The 22991-nt window shown below is 42.1% G+C and overlaps 1 protein-coding gene across 4 annotated transcripts in view; it reads right to left on the minus strand.

Moving 5' to 3' along the window:
- The window catches only part of FAM53A (family with sequence similarity 53 member A), a 70490-nt gene extending 50116 nt beyond the window's left edge, over window positions 1-20374 (minus strand). For 2 of the 4 annotated variants that reach the window (XM_085059597.1, XM_085059594.1), the window contains exon 1: window positions 20282-20374. The gene's annotated coding sequence lies outside the window, so the exon portion shown is untranslated. The other 2 variants (XM_085059595.1, XM_085059596.1) reach the window with 2 other exon arrangements.
- Window positions 20375-22991: the final 2617 nt, after the last annotated feature.

The raw sequence follows: 22991 nt of genomic DNA on the forward strand, positions 1-22991 counted from the left end.
AACACAGGCAGATATCCACCCCACTCTTCTGCATGTTTAGCATCATTTGGCATTGTAAGGCATGCTACCATACTGTTTCATCACTTACCCCTTCTATATAAGAAAAGTGGAACAGTGGGTAACTTAAACCCTATACCCACTTCCCAAACCCTCAGGTACTTTTAGTATCTTGCCCTGAGGTTTTTTTAATTTGTTTTTTCTTTAAGGTTACATAATCTTTACCTGTCAGCTAACAGCAGATCTCATAACCAGGACAGATTCTAATACACATGTAAGTATCACAGACAACAGCTTTGATATTTTTATTCTGTGAGCAGTCATCTAAATCAAAAGCACTACATTCATCAGCTACCTCTTTTTATCCTAAACATCCTCCACGTATTTGTTTTTCCCTCCCTCTAATGACCTGCATTAACCATTCTTGATTATTTAAGTTGGTCAAGCATATTCAGGGATCACTCATGGAATACAAAGCGGGAAGAGATCCTCATAGAGGTATTTCCAAATTTAAACATGAGGCTATGGGAAGGAACATTGATGCTGCTAGGACTGTAAGTTTACTTCCATTTCCTTGTTTTAACATCTACAGTTTAAAAAAAAAGCAGAAAATTTTCAAATAATGTTTCCATAAAATATTGCCTCTTCCATGCTACTAATTAGTTGTTTAAATAACCAGCAGAAGCAACGAAAAAAAGCCACTTGAGGCTATGAGTCAAGTTAAACCCACTTAAAACAATGATATTAATAGAAGTAATAGTGATGTTAGACTACATTTTAAACCTGCTGCCTTTAAGTACATCCTCAAATATGATTTTCCTATGCTAACCATGCACTGTTTCACCTTCACAGCAATCTCCCTCAGCCTGAGAGCTGCCCCACAAATACAACTTCTGCCCAACTTTTGGCCTTGTTCTTATATTTACTTTTTTTTTTTCCTCTAAGATAGGATACTTCGAAATGCTCTTCCATCACACATAATGCTACCCAGATAGCTGGAAAATTCAACTGCTCTGTTTTTACTACATGTGTCCTGTCTTTCAGAAAAGCACAAGGTCTTGAAGTATTTACATCTTATTCTTAAATTCCACCAGGTGAAATATTAAAAACCCCTCAAGTTCATACACTCACTGGTAAAAGCTGCACACACACTTCAATGTGAGTAGTGAAAGCAAAGTGTGGTTCATGAAATACTGAAGCCAAGTTTGAGGGCAAGCATGTGAACACAGCAGTATCTAGAGCAGCACAATCAAACACTGCTGTGCTCCTTTTAAACCTGGTGGAGTTAAAGGTAAATCTAGAGATCTGGAATAGAAGTCACAAGAAAGGCTGACTGGAGGTCAGAGTTGTTCCTAGATGTACTGAAAACATACTGAAGGTGAAGGGTTTTGTAACTAGAGCAAAGACTTTTACATCTATGTTAAGGATGAACATTTCCACAAGTGTAAGAGGCTAGTATTCAGAACCAGCTGAAAAGTTCAGCAATGTTTAATTACTTCTATTTGAAAAGGCCATCAAAGAATTTGTGGCGTTTTTTCCTCAAGGGGAAAAAAAAAAAAAAAATCAAAATCTAATAAATCTGCCAAAGATGGGAGAAAAACTGATCTGTAATCAGTTAACTATAATGTAGCTATATTTTTCTTAGTACTTCTAATCTTCAAATGTTTCACTGCACTTTTAAGTCTGCTTAATACAAGCTAAAATAACGAAAGACTAGACAGAATGATATTAAGACTTTAGTTAATGAACCAATTGACTCGAAGGATAAAGAGAAAGCAAATGAAATCACGGAAGCATGGCACTTTCAGAATAGTGCTGAATTGTAGCTGTTCACATTCATAAATCCTACCAGCTACTGAAAGTAACACTTGGGCAGTGCAACCACTCAGGCCTTTTCTGACAGCATGGAGCCCAACCAGCTCTGAAATACAGGCAATGTGGAAATCCCTCCCAAAAAGTTATACTTTATTTTTTAGGAACTCACACCAATGATAATTTTTCAAATGGAGACATGCTGCATTGACAAAGATTCTATTTCAAGTATGGGCAGGGATGAAAACGTGCCCTTAGCCAGAAAAGCCTTCATCTATCTGCTCCTGCTTTCTACTGCTCCCCTCCATGAGTAAATTCCATTTCCCAATATGAAGCACAACCCTAAGAGCAGGGGCTGTAGCTCAGACCAGAAGCATGCTTTGCAAGTGAATTCCCTTCTCATATTAAATGTGCTTTATCAGTACATTGGTATTAAATGTTTTACACTAGAAATCTCTTCTTAGTGCGCAGGCCTTGTTAAGGATGACACAATGAATGTTTCAGTGGTCAAAATGTCACCAACACACTCCTATCACATTTCTAGGTTGCAGTTTGATGTACCTCAGCTGCCATCACAACTGCCAACACATCCTCTTCCCTGGCTATTTGTGGCCCACAGCAGTGTGCCAGCACAAGCGTTTCTGCTCATCACAGAGAACTAGATCAAGGAATTTTTATAGCTGGATAAAACAAAAACACTTCCTTTTGTTTCTGGGAAATGTTTTCCAGCTGGATCAGCACCCAAACCTCGTTTGCCATGAATTGGACACAAATGATTGTGTGGGCGCATTGTGGATGCTGACACTGCTTGTCCAAGTACCTGTCCAACTATAGTGTCAGAAAAAGTAAAAGGAATACACCCCACAAGAAAGCCAATTGACATCAGCATTTCCTACGGTGAGCCAGGCAGATTCTTCTTTAATTAGAAATTAGGCATCTCCTTCTCAAGCATGGTTTGAACATGTTTCTCTCCCATCTTCCTTTTCCAATTTGTACTCCTTTGACTGGTCAAGCTTACCAGCTCAAAGTGACCTGAAACCACCCCTGCAGCCTTAGCACCTTAACTCAGTGACCAACATCCTGGTTCACTCTAGTTGAGCTATTTATACTCTACAAGGAATTGCTTCCCTCCTCTGCTAATTAACACTGGCTGCCAGGATACAAGAGATTCTTCAGAGTGACTCCAGCTTCACTTAGTTGTTGTCATTTTAAAACTTTGTTAATATGTATTTATAAGCTCTTTGTCCCTCAGTACCTCCTAGAGGGAAGCTCCTCACTTTATTTTCCTATTTTTAAGGGTTTAGTTTATTCAAGAGTCTCTGCTATGGTATGTATTTAATGGATCCACAGAGAGTAAGCTGTTTACTTTATGTACTTTTTCCACCATGCTATTTTTCTAGAGCTGGTTAAAGGCAGCCAACTTTATTTTTCAGTCTCTCCTTATCATAGTCTTTATGCTGATCAGGCTGAATCCCTCTCAAACTGCTCAGCACTTCACACTAATTGGATTTTCAGTAATATGAACTATTTGACCATCCTTGTTAGGGCAACGTGGGTGCTGCTGAATTTGCACATTTTCAGCTGCCTCACGGCAGAGATCTTGGCACAATGCAGCCCTGCCCTACTCTCCCCAGAGCCTGGAAGCACAGCCCACAGGTAACACACCTCTGCTGTCACCAAGTCTCCACAGGCAGCAGCAGAGCCAGGCACTGCCAGTTCAAACAGGAATATCTTCCAAGCCTCAAGCTAGTAACAATAGCCCTTGGAGCTCCAAGTTGGATGAAGTCCTACAAGATTATGGCCATCTTTCCCTTAGCACACCATCCTTTGTGGAGCCTGATTAGGTAGGATAGCAAGAAAGCTGAGAGCTCCAAGATAAACACACACAACAAAAGATGTTACTCAGTTTCTGTCCTGGGAGAGACTTAATCTTCCTATGATCTCCTTTGAGCTGGGGGGCAGAGGTGAGGAGGAGAAGAGAAGCTATTTTTATTGTTGAAAGGTAGACTTATCAAAAGAAATAAATGGAATATAAAAAAAATCTAAGTCCAAATACAAGCCAAAGCTAACATTCCTCACAGCTGGAGAATGAGATGTGATGGAATCAGTATCACCATTGTCTCTGATTTAAAGTTCTTTTCTATTCATTCTGAAGGCTAAGAAAAGTAAAGATTCATTATTATATCTCCATAGTACTACTAAACGAGAAAGGGTTTATTTCTTTAAAAGTTTAGCTACAACTAGTAATGACTTGTAGAATCTCTGCCAAAATTAACAGTGCAGATAGAACAGAAGTGCTCATGTCATGAATTCTGTATCTTCTCTGTGACATCACTGGTGTCTTTTTTTGGGAAGACTACTAAAAATACAGATTATCCAACATCCCAGTCAATTAAAGGATGTCAGAGGCTCATTCAATTTGACAAGCTACTTTCAAAGAGATGAAGAGTCCTGATGAAGAACACAAAGCCCATACAGAAAAAAATCTCTCCTTGGCTCTAAGAAAGTAAGGCAGCCAGACTCATTTCCAACCCACTCCTCCTCCTCCTCTGCATCCTGCAGGACAAAATGTTCCAGCAACAGCTCATCTCGATGGGAAAATTTACATTTGTTTGAAACACTTCTAACAATTTCTTCTCTGTTTCTGGAAGTTCTATCTTGGATAAAAAAGAAGAGATCACAAGATTTTTTAATTATTTCCCCATAAGACAAATGTAGGTGTTTCTTGGTGATCACAATTCCATTTTTTTCTGCCTATAGCACTAAAATGACCTGTGAGAACACAGAGGGTTGTTTCCTCTGTTACTTCACATTTTTTCCTACTCTTTGCTCAAAGTGCTGCATGAAACCCTTATTACCAACAATCCCATACATGCACTTAGCCTGCTCCCAGCAGAAGGAAAGGATTAGCTGGAGTCAAAATTCCAATTCGGATAAGCAGGTCCTTTACAATATTATCTCTGCTTCAGCAAGCCAAAGTAGCTAATCATTCCAGCAGTACTAACTCCAGATCTAGATGATTTTGCTACTCAACTCTAGATGAAAGGTGATGTGATTTTTTGCCTCCTGGCACTTTCTGCAGCATCCAAGAAACATTTCAAAATTGAAACATCACACAAAACTGATCAAGTTTTAACAGAGCATTTTCTGACCCATCCCAGTTATGCTTGAAGCAACACTAAGCTGGAAGACCAGCTTTTCAGAAACTGCTAACTTAATACCTTATGCCATCTGACAAAAAGCTACAAAATGTCTAGTTTCTTGCACTGCAAAATTCCAACTTCCAAAAGGGAAGAGAACATTCTATTTCTAAAAATACATATTTACTACAGTGCTAAGAAGTTCACAGGGAGGCTAAGCATTCCTTACAACCGAAGTCTATTATTAATAACTTCTAGCCCAGAAAAGTTCTTGATAGCAGGCACTTAAAAGAGAATTATTTGGACTCTATCCTTTCCAGCGCTAATCTGCAGTGTGGCTACTCTGCAAACCTTTCAAAACACCACATCAATTAAAAAAATTAAATCTGTTTTAATTAGAAAGTTTCCTGCAGCTATAAAGTTATCAATCTATGTTTTGGGGGATTGGTACTAAAATGGGACACCTCCATTTTATTTCCATCTTATTTCCAACATATTGTACTTCAGGACTCCTCTCAACGCCATTAACTAGCTCTCCTCTGTTTCCTGAGGTTCTTTACAAGAAGTTTTTACATAGTGCATTAAAATAAGTTTCTGACCCAAAGGGACAAAGAAGAGTTTACAACCCTAGTTTGTATTCTGTAGAAACTGTTTCACAACCATGTAGAAAATTCTGTTTAAATTGTAGTTGTTCTCCATGAAGAGTTCAGATGGGACAAAATAAAGCCTTAACATCGCACTACACACATTCTAGAACTCTGAACAAACAAACCAAAGAAGCCAGTTCCAACATTTGCAACTCAAAGCTTCTTTAAAAGGACTGAAGAGAGATTTCATATACTACAGAACCTCTTCACTTTCTCCATGCACTGTTGTCATAAGCCAGTTTTTATCAGAAGGAAACATTAATATGTGTTCAAGTTGGGATTCAAGTTGACAAAAGCCCAGCACAAAATTGCAAAAAGGGACAAAAAAAAAAAAAAAAAACAGGCTAGAAGGCATCCTTTACATCAACTGATGGCCACTGGAAACAAGTTTTTCAGATATTCCACAGGCTCTGGAAGCACAAGGAATATCAAGAGCTCAAAACTGTCTGTCGAAGAACATACAACACTTAATATGCAAGGCAGGACTATAGATCGTCATTCTAAGGTTAAAAACTAGGATTTGGGGTTGTTAATGCCTCTAGAGATAGATGAGAATAAATATTAGGTCCACTTACCTCAAATGTGGAATATTACTACTGATTTCTGCCCAGAATTTCACTGCTTTGACCCTAAAAGCATCACCACTAACACCAACTGGTCACTGAGGCAGCTGAAACAAAATACAAACTGCTACTAAAATAAGGCTGCATTCTAACACACTTCTACTCCATCCTCCATGCTTCAGAGCAAGAGCTCCTATGAGAAGGAAGGGAAGCCTCATCCCTCACACACAGTCTTTGGAACTCACTTAGGTGATATGCTGGAAAGAAGTTAATGGTAATACTTTGGTATTACCTTTAACTGTATGGTTTCTCATACTTGAGATGCAGAATTCCCCCAGCTTGGCAGAGAAACACGTGCAAAACAAAGACCTAAAATAATTTAACACATTTTGAATTAGAAACAAAATATTTTACAGGATGAACTGCTGTCTGTAATAAATATATCACCCTTTACTTCTCAAGATACTGTCACTGGTTTTTGGTTTGGTTTTAAACCCAGATGAAAGTCTCCTTCCAGAAAGGAGAAAGAAGGGTGGAGATCAGCAATGTTAAACCTTTGTCACAGTTTATAAAGTGCATTTCTCAAAGCAACAGAAGTGGTGAAGTAAGCTCAAGAGACTTTTTCCAGGTCATACCTAATTAAAGCAGGGAATATATCACTACAGAAAACTAGGGCTAAGAGCTCAACTCAGCCAAAGGTTAAAGCATTTTTATTGCCAATTCGTATCAGTAAGCAGTCAGTCTCTCCGGTTTAAACCTGTCTTTCAGACCTGAAGACCACCTAATACATCATAGACAAGTCCTCCTGCATCTTTTAAAGTATCTTTGTCAGGACAGCAGATTGAGCTGTGCCTTGTGTCTGATGTTGTATAAAGATGCTGTTCCAAGATGCTCATGTTACTTACACACTTTCCTAAAATAATCCACCACAATGACAGGGAAGGATTTATTAATTTTGCTGAAAAATATTTACATCAACTCTGTTTGGAGTTCCATTTGAATGAGCCATCAGTGCTGGCCCATAACCAGTCATCTCCCTGCAATGTGAGACTTGGACTCTTTCTCTTCCTCAGCACTACTGCAGAAAGCCCAAGGCTATGATGAGAAGTTGAGGAACAGAAGTCTGATCTACTGAGGCTTGAAAACATGAACACCAAGCCTTGGCTTTAGCTCATTTAGTTAATAATCATGGCAAACAGCCATTATTGCAAGACTACACTACTCAAACCAAGAGTTATTGACTCTTTAAGCAATTCAGAACAAAACCTAGTGGGCAATCACCATTTTTTTACTGTAACCTTCAGTCTGTATTACTAAAAGCTCAAAGCTCAGGTCCTACACAAACTACTTTCACCTCCACATACTACTCTTATAAATATGCTACTTAAAACCAGGGGAAGTATTTACTTAGTATACAAAGCCTCCAGTAAGATACAACTCAGACTCAAATAGTAATTTATACTGATAATATTAGTGTTTGGAGAAATCTACCTACCTAGCACACTTTCACTAAAGCAAGTGATCCAGACTGCACAAGACCCAGGAGAATTTTTCTTTAAGGCGTGAATAAAAAAAAAATTAAAATAGAACACGATTAACTGGCCCTACTACTGAGATATTTGCTTCATTCAACCTGTGAGAAGAGCCAGAGGAAAAGAATAAAAATAATGTGTAGTATCACCTACTTTCTCTTTGTGTTTGCCCTGAAAACAGAGAAATAAAACAGGCACACATGTATGCATGCTGTAAAAATACCCATGGCTGAAAAAAAATTAGCACTGACCCTTAACTCATATGGCAGCAACAACGACTACCCCACGCACATCCTGCTTGCCTGTGATAGAATAGAACAATATCAGCACTGAAGTACTGTTCTATTACCAAAGCCTATGTGCTTGGAGCTGAGGGATTATACAAATCTCTTCCATACATCCTGCTCCCAAAACACACACAGCTAATAAACCTCCTCCTGTTTGCCTTCAGGTTCATTCTGAGGAGTTTCAGACATCTGGTTGGCTTGTTTAAAATTAAAAGCCCAACTAGTAGGTTTGTTTTTATGATCCCAAGTGTGAAATGTTCTTGCTGGAGGCCTCAGGCCAGGTGAAAAACACTTATGTTAAGATGCTACTTCATGGTATTTCAGGGATCTAATGAGCTGTATAATCTTCACACAGGGAAGTCTCCCTTCATTAGCTTGCATACAACTATGGAAATTAAAAATGAGGAACCTATGGTAGTCCAAATAATTTTCAGTAAATAGTACAGCTGGTGAACAGCAGATAGAACTAAATTTAGGACTCAAGTTCTAAGCAATATTCTGTAAACATCCATACATCTCAATGCTTACAATAACATGAAGCACACTTCTCCAAGTTTTACTGTCCTAATTTTTCATACCATGAGTAATATTTCCTTCTCATGACAAAGTCTTATGCCCAATTTAGCAGTTAAAGAAAACTGTGTCTTTGTCTCAAAACTGTATCTCTCCAGAAGAACACTGTGCAACTATACAGAATGAGCTTATGTATGTGTGTATCCTTATTTTAGCAGTTCACAAGTACACTGTTTATATCTTTTCATATAAAACCCTGCAGTATAAAGACAGCAAATTAGAGGAAGAGTTTACACAACAGCAAAATTCTATGCAGGCTTACATGAAGTAGTTAAAGCTCACTGCTGCATTATCTGTGTTGAAAGAGCATGGAAATGCATTGAACAGATATGAAATATGGTGTGTAGCTGACAACCAAGTTCCATCTCATGGCCCAAACTTGTTCTCTATCATGGCTCACCACCCGTAATTTGCTCCTGAAGAAACCTGAATTCATCTGGCAGGAGATACCACCTCAAGAGGTGGCACACTAAGATTTCAAGTTCTACAACACCCATCTAGTTACCAGATCCATTAGAATTCAGAAAATAAAACTCAAGTACCACACAGCTTTCAAATAGCAAAAATTTTCTTTGAAATACAGAGGTCTTGGTATTATACTACAAATACCAAAACTGAATGGTAGTTTGAAGAATTTCTTGTTGCTCTTTACTTTGCTAAACTACAGTTCCTATCAACTTATTCGCTGGTTACCAACTTCTCTTTTGCACATACCATGAGCTTTTGAATGGTCAAGTTTCTGAAGGGATCTACACATAATCTGCTCTTAATGTGAGCTCTCAGATGACAAATGCTCCAAGTAAGAGCAGACCACGAATTGAAGTCCATTAAAATAATAGAATGAAATACAAAGACAAAAGCAGTACACATCAATACTGTGTGTGCTTTCAGCATTCAAGTCAGACATTACTTCAAGTGTCACCAGGGACATCCCTCTTGCCAGACCTATTAAAGGTACTTCAATAAGAATTAGTTCAGTTGAGCAATGCAGCTCTTACTAGTTCACTGGACTATTTCAAAAGCAAGATAACTACTTTGTCTCTATGCATTCAGCCCACAGCAGCACACTGAACAGCTGGATTCAGGAAACCCTGTGTTAGAGGTCAAGACACAAACCAAGGGGTACACATTGCAGTAGGTATTTAGAAAAAGCATTTGTAACGATTTCATCAACTGAAAGAAATCTCATGAGACAAAGTTAAACCATGTAAGAGAAGGAAAATAAAAAGTGAATTATTTTAGCTACGTTAGTATGATTGTTTTTTCTTTAACTACTGGAAGATCACCTTTGCTTGATGGAAAAGCTCAGTATTTTCTGTGTACTACTTCAACACTACCTGATGTTCAACAAACAACTCATTACTTGTACAAGCAACTTCTGTGAAAAGATTTATTTGCCAAAGGGGATTCATGGAAGTCGCAAGAACTCCAAGTCACAAACTTTACTCACAGAGGACAGGCTATGAAGCCTTAATGCAAAACCATGCCCCTGTATGGGAAGCAAACAGGCACAAAGTGCCAATTATTACACAAGAACTATGGACCATACTTCAGTCAGTATAAGCCAAAACAACTACTTTACTTGAACACAAAAATGCCAGGTGAAAAATGAGCACTGAGGAAAGCCTTCACTTTTAATCTTCCCTGACCGGGATGGAAATTTAGCATCTTTGAATGGCAGCAGGTAGATCTCTTGGCAAGTTCAGCACATAACATCCCCAGACAGCAACTGTGCAAGGGAGGACAGAACCAATAGTGTTTGGAAGGGCAATGGGACCTGCCACTTGGGCAGTTACCTTTACACATGACAGCACTCTGACAAGATCAACTTCGGTAACCAAGCTGATGGACAAGACAGCAAAGATTTATCTGATGAAGTCAACAGTAAAAGAGATATAACTGTGTCCTTTTAGCTCTTCACCTGAAAACTCAGTCTTTCAATGCTGACAAACTGTACTTCATTTAAACTTCCTCTAAAATAAGCCTCTGAAATGACATCTTGGTTCCTGGAATCTTCACACATGTAAAGGTTAAGCACACTGTAGTCTGCATAAAGCAGTAACATTTTCTGCTGAAGATCTGAAACAAACCACTGCATTAGGGGAAGTCGCTGGCTGAGCACCTGGACCCAAGTAGTACTCAAGTGATAAACAAGCATTTGACAGCTGCAGCCTTTTCTGCAGGTGCAACAGGCATTTACTTCATTGCAGTTTGGCTCAGTTCAACAGCTAGTTTAGAACTCAGAAATAGGGTTGGTTTTATTTGATCAGCTTGTGCTCCAGTTAGAAAAGGGCAAAGGGAAGGTCCCTCCAAACTAGTTCCAAAGTTTAAGACTATATATAAACAGTCTATATAAAGTTTAATCTCAAGGATACATGGCATTTTGCAATCAACTATGTTACTAAAATTTGACTATCACAGTTAATACAGAAAAACCTGCCACGACTATGAACACATCTCAAAGGGGCTTTTCTGAACACAGCTTCCCCCGTAATCCTGTTTAATGTTTATAATACTTACAAACAACTATTAATATCCTAAATGTTTCACCATCCACATTAACTTCCCAACACCAGGTGATGCTATCTTACTGTTCTGGTAACATTTTGTGGGTTCAGACTGGTCACTGAAGTAATCCCAGCTAACAAACATTCAGTATCTTTAGCAAAGGATTATCAGACTTTCTAAACTTCTGCTCAATTTAACATTTCAGCATGATTTCAAAGGATATCTGTCCATCTCCTTAGAGCATCCAGTGAAAAGAATGGTCAGAAGATTAATTATTCCAGCTTGTAGCCAGGCACAATAAGACTTTTAACTACACTCAAATACGTCTGTGTGATGAGAATAAACTGCTACACATGCAGGGACTGTAAATAAGGCAATGATAAGAGTAAGTCTAAGGGAATTACTGAATGGTAGAGATGTAAAGAAAGTTTACAGGGAGAGGTGCTAGAGAAGCAATAACAAATAGCACTTACAGAACCATGTCAAACAGCCCCAACAGAGACAAGGCTCAGAGAAATCCATTTCTATGCAGCACAAGATTCATTATGTGCATTGAGTTCAACAGGGGAGATGATATGAGAACTAAGATTTCAAAGAGAGAAAATTGCACCTATGGAGATGTCAACAAATACATACAAATCCAAAAAATACTCTGAAGAAAAGAGCTTTTCCAAGTAGTGGAGCTTATCCTTCAACACACTGCTTGCAATGCAAGAGCAATTTCATGTCAAGAATGGACAGCTTCAAAGAACCCTAACCACATAACTACAGTCACTCTGCAACACCTGGAATTATTTGCAAGGTACTAGATTTAGGCTGTTATGTGATATATTTAAATATAGACAGAAACAGGACATGGGTTTGTTTTTTGGTTTTTTGGTTTTTTTTAATGGTTTGGACATCAGTTTGAGGTTAGGGCTGTCTTCATTCCATGCCTGCCTCCATAAAAAAGTCACAATTCATGCAACTGATCTCCAATTCCCTCAAATTCAAGAAGCACCTCTGGGGAAGAGTGGGTGAGCACTAAACAGCTCCAAGGAGGTGTGCAGCACCCACCTGGTTCACTGCAGCATCTGTGTAACAGGGTTAAGGACAGAAATGATCCTGTGAGGTCACACAACTAAATTTTACAGACTTGTGCTGCTGGGAGGTAAGCAAAGGCTCTGCAGCAAGTGCAATCCTTGGGGAACAACCACAGCCTGAGAGCAGTTTCCAGTGGTGCGTGGGAGAACACAGAGCAGGAACCCAGCTCAGCTCCATTTCTGTGCTTCCCGTGATCTGCTGCTGGCAGAGGAGGCTGGTTACAAGTAGAACAGCAGGAAGGACGGCAAGACAGCCTTAAAATTCTGCATGACTTTGACAAGTTGGAAAACTGTTCTGCAAGTAACAGGATACAACTGAGTTCTGAAAGGCATGCTCAGGCAGGATTAAATGGACACTCAAGAAGGCAAGTTCTTCAGAAGAAAGCTGTGAGCTAGATGGGATCAACAGGCTGACCTTGAAATGAGTGTTAAGCTGGTGTAAAAAAGTCAAATGTATGGGGATGCATAAACAGGAATATCAGCTCCAGGGCACATGAAGCCATTTTTTCACTCCACTCAGCACAGAAAAGTCTCAGCTGCAGTACAGACTTGGGCTTTGAGCACCAAACTTGAAACCCAATGTGAACTAACTTGAGAGACCAACAAGAATGATAAGAGCTGAAAAAAACATGACTCCTCAGGAAGACCTGAATACACTAGTTTTATTTAGGACAAAAGTATCACAAGGGTGGAAGGCAAGACACAGGGAAACAGGAACATGGCAAAGAACAGTTCAAATAGTTTTAAAAGATTACTTACTACAGGGGAAGGAATAGCTGTCCCTTATGTCCAGGGAATTAGGCAGTAAGCTTGACCTGTAGTAAGGAAGATGTCTGGTTCCATATTCAGAGCAAGTTTTAATGCTGAGGACAGCAAAGCTCTGGACTAAGTAGAAAGAAGAGCTGCTCAGGCTTCTGTTGTGAATCACATTGGATGTGCAATACCAGTATGGGGCAGGAGACTCACAACCAGCCTACACCTTTCACAGCCCTACTTTTGTTTTTTTAAGTGACAAACTCAGTTTCAAGCCCATGCAACGTTTTTGCTTATCCTCCCACAGTGCATTTAGTTTCAATGAACTAAAAGTTACTTTCCTCATTTTTCAAATTAAAACTTCAGGATTTGCATAATCAGGTTGTTTTATTATTACAAAAAAAGTCACACCTACCCCATACTTTCTTCACACAGAAATAAATCCCCTCCCGTGGCAGTATGCAAGTTTCAGCAATATTGCAGTATCCTGCTGCATCTTTCTTCTGACCAAGAGAAGCCAGAAGCCTATTACTTCAGAAAGCCAAGCGTGCCTTGCCTTCTAACAACCCAGCAGGGTGATGTAATGGCTTTCACTGATGTGGTGTCAAGGCACTGTCACACAAACATGTGCGTGCACCTTTTACACCCACTGCCTCAGGCTGGGTTAGGACTTCCTGAGGATGGAAAATGCTGCACACAGGCCAAATGCTCCAAAATAAAAACTAAGATACGCAGGATTTTACAGATGGGGATTGAAGCAAAGAGCATTAGTTACAGCCAGTCAGAGTTCATATTCAAACTCCAAAATCTAAAGTCACAAAAGCACAGAAAAATTAACTCCTAAGAGCTCAAGCATTAATAGGCCACCTAAAAAGCATAAAACAAAGTACTATCCTTTTTCATCCTCTGTAATAGTTTGGTACCACAAGTATTTATCCAGGTAATTTTCTGCTTTATTAAATGACATTCTTATGATTTGTGAAGCATGAAAACAGCAGAGCAGCGGCAGTCCCCCTCCAGCAGTTCAGCAATTTCTTATCCAAATATTGAACCTGAAAGGTCTGGTCAGGATGGGGTGCTAATGGAAGGAAAGGATGAAGTCAGCAGGCACAAATGTAGCCAAGCTCGAGGGGACTACTAGGCATAATGAGAAGGGAACAGGCCAAGTACCAGGCTGGCACTGGAACACACTGGGTCATGTTCCCATGCCAGCAGAATCTCCAAACCAGCAACACCACTGTTGTGTCTTAACCTCTGGTAGCCCCTTCCAACAGGCAGCAGCACTTCAGTTCAGCCTCCAAGTTACTCACACTTCTCAAATTCATCAAAGTTCAACTTTGCTGCTTCATTTCATCACTTTTAAGAAATGAAAAGATGAAGTGCTGGGTACTTGTTCCTTCCCCCTTCCCACTATAAGAAACACATGCTGTATTTTAGCCAATTCATGTGAGTAGTTCTTGAATACTGTTTTCATTACCCCTCTCTCCTCTCATTTACTAAGTACTGCATCAAATTACACTCTGAAGCACAGCAGTAGTCTTAAGGCATGCTCACACACCAGTACCCTCCATTCCAACAGATAATAATGAATTATTATTTGCCATTACTATCACACTGGGATAACTGGACAGATTTTTTTACTTGGATTGTAATTTTAACTATCAGTTCATCAAAAACACTATACAGACATACAAATAGATCCTAGGTATCTAAACAGAGGCCAGCACTTAAAATCAATAAATCACACCCTCAAGCAGTCCACAGAAATTTCCTACATTATGAAAACATAACATGATACAAAAACCACCTGCAACTTCAATGGCCATTTACATATTGACTAAGAAATGCTGAGCTGCAAAAGGCAGAATCCCACAGATCCAGACCCATCCAGCCTCAACTGTGTTCCCACAATTCTGCTTCATAATCTACATCACACCTGAGACTCCAAACTTTAACCTCTTCCATATCCTGCATACTACTTTTGGACAGGGGAAGTTTGACAGATCCAAATGACACACAGCTTTTGTCACCTGCACCATTCTTTAAAGACAATAAACTTTCACCCCTCTAAAACCAAAGGAGGGCAGATCAACAGAAACCCTGAAGAAGACAGAAAAGTGCATTTTTCATTGGGCAAGTACAGGGTGTTAAAAGAAAAAGAACCTGTAAAACAAGAGTTTTCATTCTAAACAAACTTTTGAGGGTAGAATAAAGAAAAAAATACCATACAGTATCCAGTAGAAACTGTATGAGATGGACAAATACCTTACCAAGACAAAATCTAAAGCCACAATTAAAAAGGTGAGACATAACACATGTGCACAGCACTGAAGGAATGATTTAAGGCCACTCACATCAACACAAGCTGTGCAGAGCAAAAATTAAACATGCTGCAATAATAATGTGAACTGCCCAATTAGGTTAAAAAATACATTTACCCTACAAATTAAAAAACCTCCCAAACCCCTCGAAGGCATTAATGCTGTTCGCAGTGTTATTTGAGATGCAAATTAGGGACCTAAAGTTAATATAACACCAACAGAAGTTTCTATTATTCCCATTCATGGCTCAAGGGGAGGTGACAGTAGTAGAGAAGCCATAGCCCTGTTGTATAAAGTCTTACTAGGACAGCAAGAGTTTTCCTTCATTTTTAATACCTTCACTTTAATGTAGAAATGGGCCAAGTTAAAATGTGATAACACAAGAAAACTGAAGTGAATTAACAAATAAACAGCAAGTTAGTTGTCAAGGCTGGCTGAGGGGAATCCTGAAGAGAAACATTCCTTTAAAAAAAAGAAATTCAAATCCTGTCTTCCAGCATCACATATCTCAGGCTAAAGCACAGAATTAAAGGTATAGGCAGCAGTGGTGCAGTTCTTTCTTCAACTATTTCCTGTACCAGCTGGGTTCCAATTCTGAAGCTCAGCAAATGCAGAAACAGCTTTCTTCCATGTCAAATGCTCTCTCCACAATGACGTGAATGAGGTCTTAGTACACACAGTCAGTTTTGCAAATGACACTTCTAATGACAGCTCTAGGCAAAATACTGCTTGATTTCACACCCTTGGCTCTATCTACACAGCCAGACCCACACACACTGAAGAGCAGCTGCCATCACTGGCACTGGATGTCCTAAGCTCCAGGCCTGATACATCACTGACAGAATTCTCCCCAGTGCTTTCCTACAGTTGAATTTTCACAGGAACTTCAAGCAATGTTGTCATATCAGGTTCAGAGCAATGATGCGAACATCAGGTGATCAGAACCCTTGATCTTACTGTTCACACCCAACATGCAAAACGTGGGCAGCTGCACTTCACCAAAATACACTCAAGTTCAAACAGCAGAAAGCCAATTATACTAGTTTTGTTTTAATAACTCAGAAAATATCCTAACTGAAGCACTCTGTATTACCTTAAAGCATGATATTCAGCTACTTGCTTGAAAAAACAGTGCTGTCAGTAAACTGAGAGCCATAACCCAGATAATGTATTTAGTAACAACCCTGCCTACTTCCTCCCCTCAACCTAAAAATTAGCAGAAACATGGCCTTCAGAAGTTATTTACGCCCACTGCAAAGCATTAGCAGTTAGCTGAGCAGCTCCTTGCCAGCTTGCTAATGATATTATTCCCCAAAACTACAAAAAAAGCACCAAATGTAGAAAAGCACGTTAAGAGTTGACAGTTACCTTGATTTCAGGTTTCTCTGTACTCAGCAGTACCAAAATATCTAGTTGGATCATCAGAAAAAAAATTGTAGAGCAGCCTAGAAAGGAGTTAAAAATATGCCACTCCCCCCTTTTTTATAACCGGCCTCCTCTTGAGTGAGAAGAAAATCCTTAAAGAAAACCATGTTCTGAAAATATGACTGTCTCAATCCCCCTGTCAGAGTGTTTACAGTTAAGAGAAACCAACAAAGTGAAGGTTCTGGTGATTTTTTGTTGTTTTTTTTTTAAACAGACTCATCACTGAATTGCAGTACTTCAGTGCTAAGGTCTCATTAAGGACACAAACTTTATGACAATCAAAAAGCACATTGTCAATGTAAATGACTCCCTCACAGCTGCAGAGTCAAGAGATTAAAACTTATCAAGAAAGTATCAGACACTGCTGACTTCAAGTACCTGTATTTCTAGCCATGAATGTCTTCTCCAGCATTGAACAGGGCTTTCTTCTGCTGATTAACCCTTCCTGCAGAAATGCTCAGAAAGCCCTCCACAGGTTTTTGTGTGTAGTTTCACCCCCGCAGGAAGATTATGTTACTTACAATATCCAAAGTAAAAGCTGCAGCTACTCCCACAATGGACAGAAATATCTTGCATTTTGAAATAGAGTAGGCCATGTAATTTATATGTGAATTGTGGGAGACTACAGACAAAATCCTGTGAGCATTTACCTGCAAGCTCATTCTTACATGAGTGTCAGATCTCAAGAATGTAGTAATCTAAAAACAGTCCAAGAAGTTTATTTCATAAAATGAAAGTTTAAAGCAAGCAAAGTTTTGTCTAAAAAGAAAGCACAAAACTTGAGAGCTTGCAGGGGAGAAAGAAACCCCCTGCTGCCAAAATACAAAATTTCTGTTTATATTACGACCATCAACATACACAAAAAGAAATTTAAATCATAACACAAATACTAATATTTTCCACTAAAGGCTTAATGAGACTTGTTACTACTATTTAAGACAACTCAAAGCAGAACCAGAAAGGACAAATTCTTAGAAAAAAAACCTCAAAGCCAGCATCAAAAAAGTGGAGGAGTAAGGAAAGAATTGTGTTTGGAAAGTTTTAAGTACACCATGATTCTAAAGGGAATAATCTATCAAACCACAGGAGGTGACTAGAACTGCCATCATCACTGCTAACACAAAGGAATGTAGATTGGGGGGAGGCAACAGAGGAAGGGGGAGAAAGCACGGAGAAGGGAAAAGGAGAAGGAACTAAAAAAGGGAGCCACAGTAATGGCTACCAGACTCTCAAGGAATTCCTATAGGAAAGAATAAATCCTTCAAGGTTTTGTTTTAAATAAAGCAATCCACACAATAAATTGCAGTCTTCTCAGTACAGTCAGGCGTTCAGTTTATCTGCCCAACACATTTTCATAAACGTAGTTTTATACCGCTAGTAAACTTCCAAAGCTTAACAAAGTGATTGCAAATATAACTATTTCTTCTTTCAGCCTCCTTATTCTTCTGAATCATAGTACCCTGCAGAAAAACAGCTTTTCAAAAGGAAGTAGGAAAGTTTAACCATCCTGAACTTAAAATACCCCTTCACAATTATTTAACCAACTTTTAATTCCCCAGTTAAAGAGACAATAACTACGACTTATGCACTGGCAGGTAAAGGCCGCTAGAGGACTGCCAGATAACCACAAGAACATCCCAAAAGGGCATCATATTAGAGGACTGATCTTGCAGATCAGTATTTTGATCAGATCTTTGTGTCTCATAGGCAGCACTTACTACCAAATGACAAAGAGCAGCATCTTGCTAGTGATGAAAAAAACAGCGCTTAGTAAAAATAGCAGACGTTAATATGAACAATATTTCACAGAAATTCAAAATGAGTGAGTAGTAAACCCATATTGTACTTAGGAATTCCACCAGCTTATGCAGAACTACTTGAAATGTATGTTTTAGTCTCCTGCCTCTGAGTGCAATTGTTCCAGGCATTTTTGGAAGCTCAATAACTGTAAGAATACAAGCTCTCTGGGCCTGAACAAGTACACTGCACCTCCAGTAAAACCAGATCAAGTAACATGCTTCATCAGGAAACTTTTTGCTATTCAGCAAACATTGTGCTCCACATTTCATAAGCCCGACTCGAAGCAAGCAGACCATTCACAATTAAAACACACCCAGAAACATTTCACCTTGCCACAAGCGATACAAACTTACTGATTCTTGCCAAAAATGGCAAATTTTTCTGACTAAAATATTTTCTATCAGTCAGGCAAATGAACGGGAGGCAACGCAACAGTAAAGGCTGTAATAACTTCTCAGGAGCCAATTTTAATGTAACCACAGCGAAGCAGAAAATGGATTTGACCAGCTGGCTCAACTCACACCCAGGCCTAGGACTTAGCACTTATGGGGAGTGACTTAATGGGTCAGAAGCACCCAGCCCCTCTCAACTCTGCAACCCCAAAGCTGAGATGCTGCTGGGATGGGGATGTCATTCCCTAAAGGGACACACCGCTGAACTTTCCCAAGCCAACCCCCGGAGTTCAGATCCCTGAACGCCAATCCCAAGGAGCCTCCACAGCGGGTGGCTGCTCTGCCACACAGCACCTAAGGCGACCTCCTGGAAGAGCACCCAGAATTTCAGCCACACATTTCTATCCAGCCTTCCAGCAGGCCAGAAGACATTTGATAAGCCAAATAACCAGAACAAAGCCACGTTACTGCCCCTAGAAAAGCTGGGATAACACAAAGAGCCCATTCACTCGCCCACCGAGCCCAACTGGTCCTTACACTTCGGGGCCATAAACTCAACTTTCCTATTGCTGAGAGGAGGGAAGAAAATCACTACCATTTCCACCCAGGAATCACTATGGAAGGCAGCTATTGTGCAAAAACACGCAGCTCCTCAGAGGTAACTTTATCCCTGAGCCAGAGAGAGGGGGAATCGCCTCAAAATCGGCGGGGTACGTGCCTGCAGACATGTGTTAGCCGGGCAGCGGCACAAAGGAATGTCCGAGTCCCGCCGGGCCGGGCACCTTCCCTTCCCTTCCTTCCCCGCACGGCCGGGCCAGGCCAGGGCCCTGGGAGACACGGCAGCGCCGCGCCGCCGGCCCGGATCCCGCCCGAGCAGCGCCTGTTAGCGCTGATAACTCCATTCCGGGGGTGACGGGCGCTCTGCCTGCCGGCGGGGCCGCCAGCTCCCAGCGGGCGCACGGCAGCAGCCCGGCTGTGCGGGGGGAGTGCGGCCCGGCCGAGCACCGACACTAACAGCGAAACGCACAATATCCACGCCGCTCTACCTATCTGCCGGGGTAACGGGAGGGATGAGCAGCCCGCGGCCCTGCGGCAGCAGGAGGTGCCGCTGCGGGGAAGCGCACCCTCGGGGTGACACCCCCGCCCCGCAGGGTCCCCCGGGCCGCGCTCGCTGCCCCGCCCGCCCGGAGCTGCGCCGTGCCCGCGGCCTCCTGGGCTCCGCCAAGGGCTCCGAGGATGGCCGGGCCGCCTCCCCTCTGCCCCGCACTGCCTGCGGGCCGCCTGCGGGGCTGTTGCCTGTCCGGCTGCTGCCTGCAGGGCTGCTATTACCTGCCCGGCTGTTATCTACACGGCTGTTACTTGTTACCCGCCCGACTGTTGTTACCTGCCGGCCGCGCTCGTCGACCCCCCCCACCCCCGCCCCGTGCCCCCCAGAGCAGCCGCCGGTACCTGCGCGGCCGCGCCGCCTCCCCCGCGCGTATGGACCGGGCTGCTCAATGGCAACCGAACAAAACACCGCCGGCCACGCCCCCTCCACCGCCCGCCCGCGCCCATTGGCCGCGCCGCCCGCCCGCCGAACCTTGACCCGCTCTGCCATTGGCCAGCAAGGCTCCCGGCCCCGCCCACAAAGGGGCGGGGGGCGGGCGCTATCCCGGTCGCGTCAGGGACGCGCAGCTGTGGTGCCGGGTGGGGCGGGCAGCGCGCGCCGGACTACAGCCCCCAGGAGGCTTTGCGGCGGCGCGCCGCTCTCATTGGCTGGGCAGCGCGCGTGCGGAGGGGCGCGGGGCGCGCGGCGGGGAAGATGCGCTTCGCGCGCGGGGGTGATGACGTCATCGCGTGCCCGGATAGAAGCGCGCGGGGGATGCGCACCCTCATCCTCCTCCTCCTCTTCCTCTTCTTCCTCTCTTCTTCCTCCTCCTCCTCCTGCTGGCTGTTGGAACCCCTTCTGCCTGTGCTCATTCTGCCCCCGGCCTCCCTGTGCATTCTGGCGCATGGGAAGTCGCAGTTCATCTGCTTCCACGCTCCTTGCCGCTATCCTTGGCAGGGCTTTGCCTGCATCCTTGTCATCAGCTCTCATTCAGCACAACTCCCCATTGAAAACAAGCTATCCCCGGAGCATTTCATTGCCGAATCCTACCCCAGCTTACAATTCACACTTTATTTGTTTATTTTGAAGAATGCAGCCAGGATACAGTTTGCGTTTCCCAAGCAGGCCGAGGTGTGAGGGACACGGGGTGACAGCAGGCTGCCCTCAGAGCCCCCCAGCCCGAGCCGCTGCCGCTCCTTCCCAGCGCCGTGTCCGTGTGCTCACACTGCCCTCTGCTTGCCCGCTCCCATCACACCCGCCGGCAGCTCCTATCGCCCCCAAAACCGAGGGCACAGAGCCACCCAGCATGTGCTGCTCGGCGAACAGGAATCGTTCCGATGGGAGTTTCTCCGAGGCGGCCGTGAGTCAGCCGCGGTGAGGAAGTGGGATGTGTTTGGACAGCAATTACACCGTGCACTTGTCGGGGCAGAGGCTGCTTTATGTGGGTGCATAATCCTTCACGTCATGAGAAACCAAGCCCTGATTTACTGTTGCCCACGGGCCTAACATTACTGCGGTGCAGGTATTTCTTATGCATGGTAACTGTTAGCGAGCTCTTCTTGTCCCTGTGACAACCATCTGTTGTTCCAGCCTCCTGCAACCTGTTCTTCTGTGTTTGCGCATGGAGTTGTATTTCACTCACCTTTCCTCCGAACCACGAGCTTTTCAGCTGAATTTACCTTATTGCCCTGTGAGATTCTGCTGATTTACAGGACAACGCTGCAATAGATAACCTGAGTTAACATTGCAATGCAGAGTCCAAACCAGAATTGCCTTCCTGGGAAATGCTTAGTTTGGCTAGGTTACTTTCAAATTTTAACCTTAGGAGACCAATAAATTAAACCGAATTTTATTTTAAACAACATTACCAGGTTTTGCTGCTGGTCTTCATCACTGTCCTCCCATCTTTTGCACTCTGTACAACCCCACAGTACTTTTTTCACATAGTTTTCCAAGATTCCTTCCCCTGATTATACAATTAATATTTAAATCAGTGTTCTAGTTCTCTGTAAGATCTACACATACCTCTCTTCAGAAAGATCTTGCAAGTGATTACAGGTACACAGAAGAAAGCACACAGCTTTCTCCCATCCCTCAGTCCTGGCTCTTGAAATGCTTTGTGATTGTGCTCATTTTGCTCCTGGCCTTTTTGTGGATTCTGGTGCATGGGAAATTGTAGTTCATCTGCTTCCATGATCCTCTCTGTATCCTTGGCAGGGATTTGGCTCCATCCTGCAATCAGTTTTTGTTCGCAGAATTCCCTATTGAAAACAAGTTATCCCTGAAGCATTTTGTTGCTAAATCCTTGTCCAAATTTAGAATTAATAATTTTTTTTAAATGAAGTCATGATATAATTTGCCTTTCACAACCATTGTAAGTATTCCACTGGAGTAGGGCAGCTCAGGTGTGAGATTTTGACGTAAAACTGGTTTTCCTTTACCTATGACTTCAACCATTTCCTCAGTTTTCAAACAGTGGTGTTTCCATGACACGTTCCTCCAGCCTCCTGTACTATTTCTGTTCCAAGCTGGGTAAAACGAGCAGGAACTTTGTTTATCTGAATTTGAAGTTTCTTGATTGCAACTGTTCAGTGACAGCCGTGGCTGCAGCATGGATGAGGCACATGAAAGGGGTGCAGCTGCAGCTCCCCAGCAGCCAGCACTGCTGCTCTCAGCTTCCTCAGGCTGGGTAGTTCCATCTAGGGCAAAACTTTGCAGGAATTAAACCATCTTATGTATTAAATAACTCTCTGAACTTCTTTATCTTCTTCTGTAATGCTTCCCTGTAATTTCTCCCATGATTTATCACTTTCCATTCTCCTCTCCAACTTTATCTGCTTTTTTCCCGATGTGACAATGGCTCTATACTGGCTTATTTTGGGGTGGAACTGCTTTTACCTCTCTATAGTTGAAAACCAGGCGGGAAGATGAGACTTTAACTAGAGATTTTACAGAGGTGGTACCTCCTATGATCCCAAAACTTACCACACGGGCAAATCACAAGCAATGGTCAACAAAACTACAGGACAGGGTAGGAGACAGGAGTGAGTGATCATGTCTGAGATAGGGCAG

Source organism: Lichenostomus cassidix, chromosome 4, assembly GCF_008360975.1.
Source record: "Lichenostomus cassidix isolate B80296 chromosome 4, HeHo_3.0, whole genome shotgun sequence".
Classification (NCBI taxonomy): Eukaryota; Metazoa; Chordata; class Aves; order Passeriformes; family Meliphagidae; genus Lichenostomus; species Lichenostomus cassidix.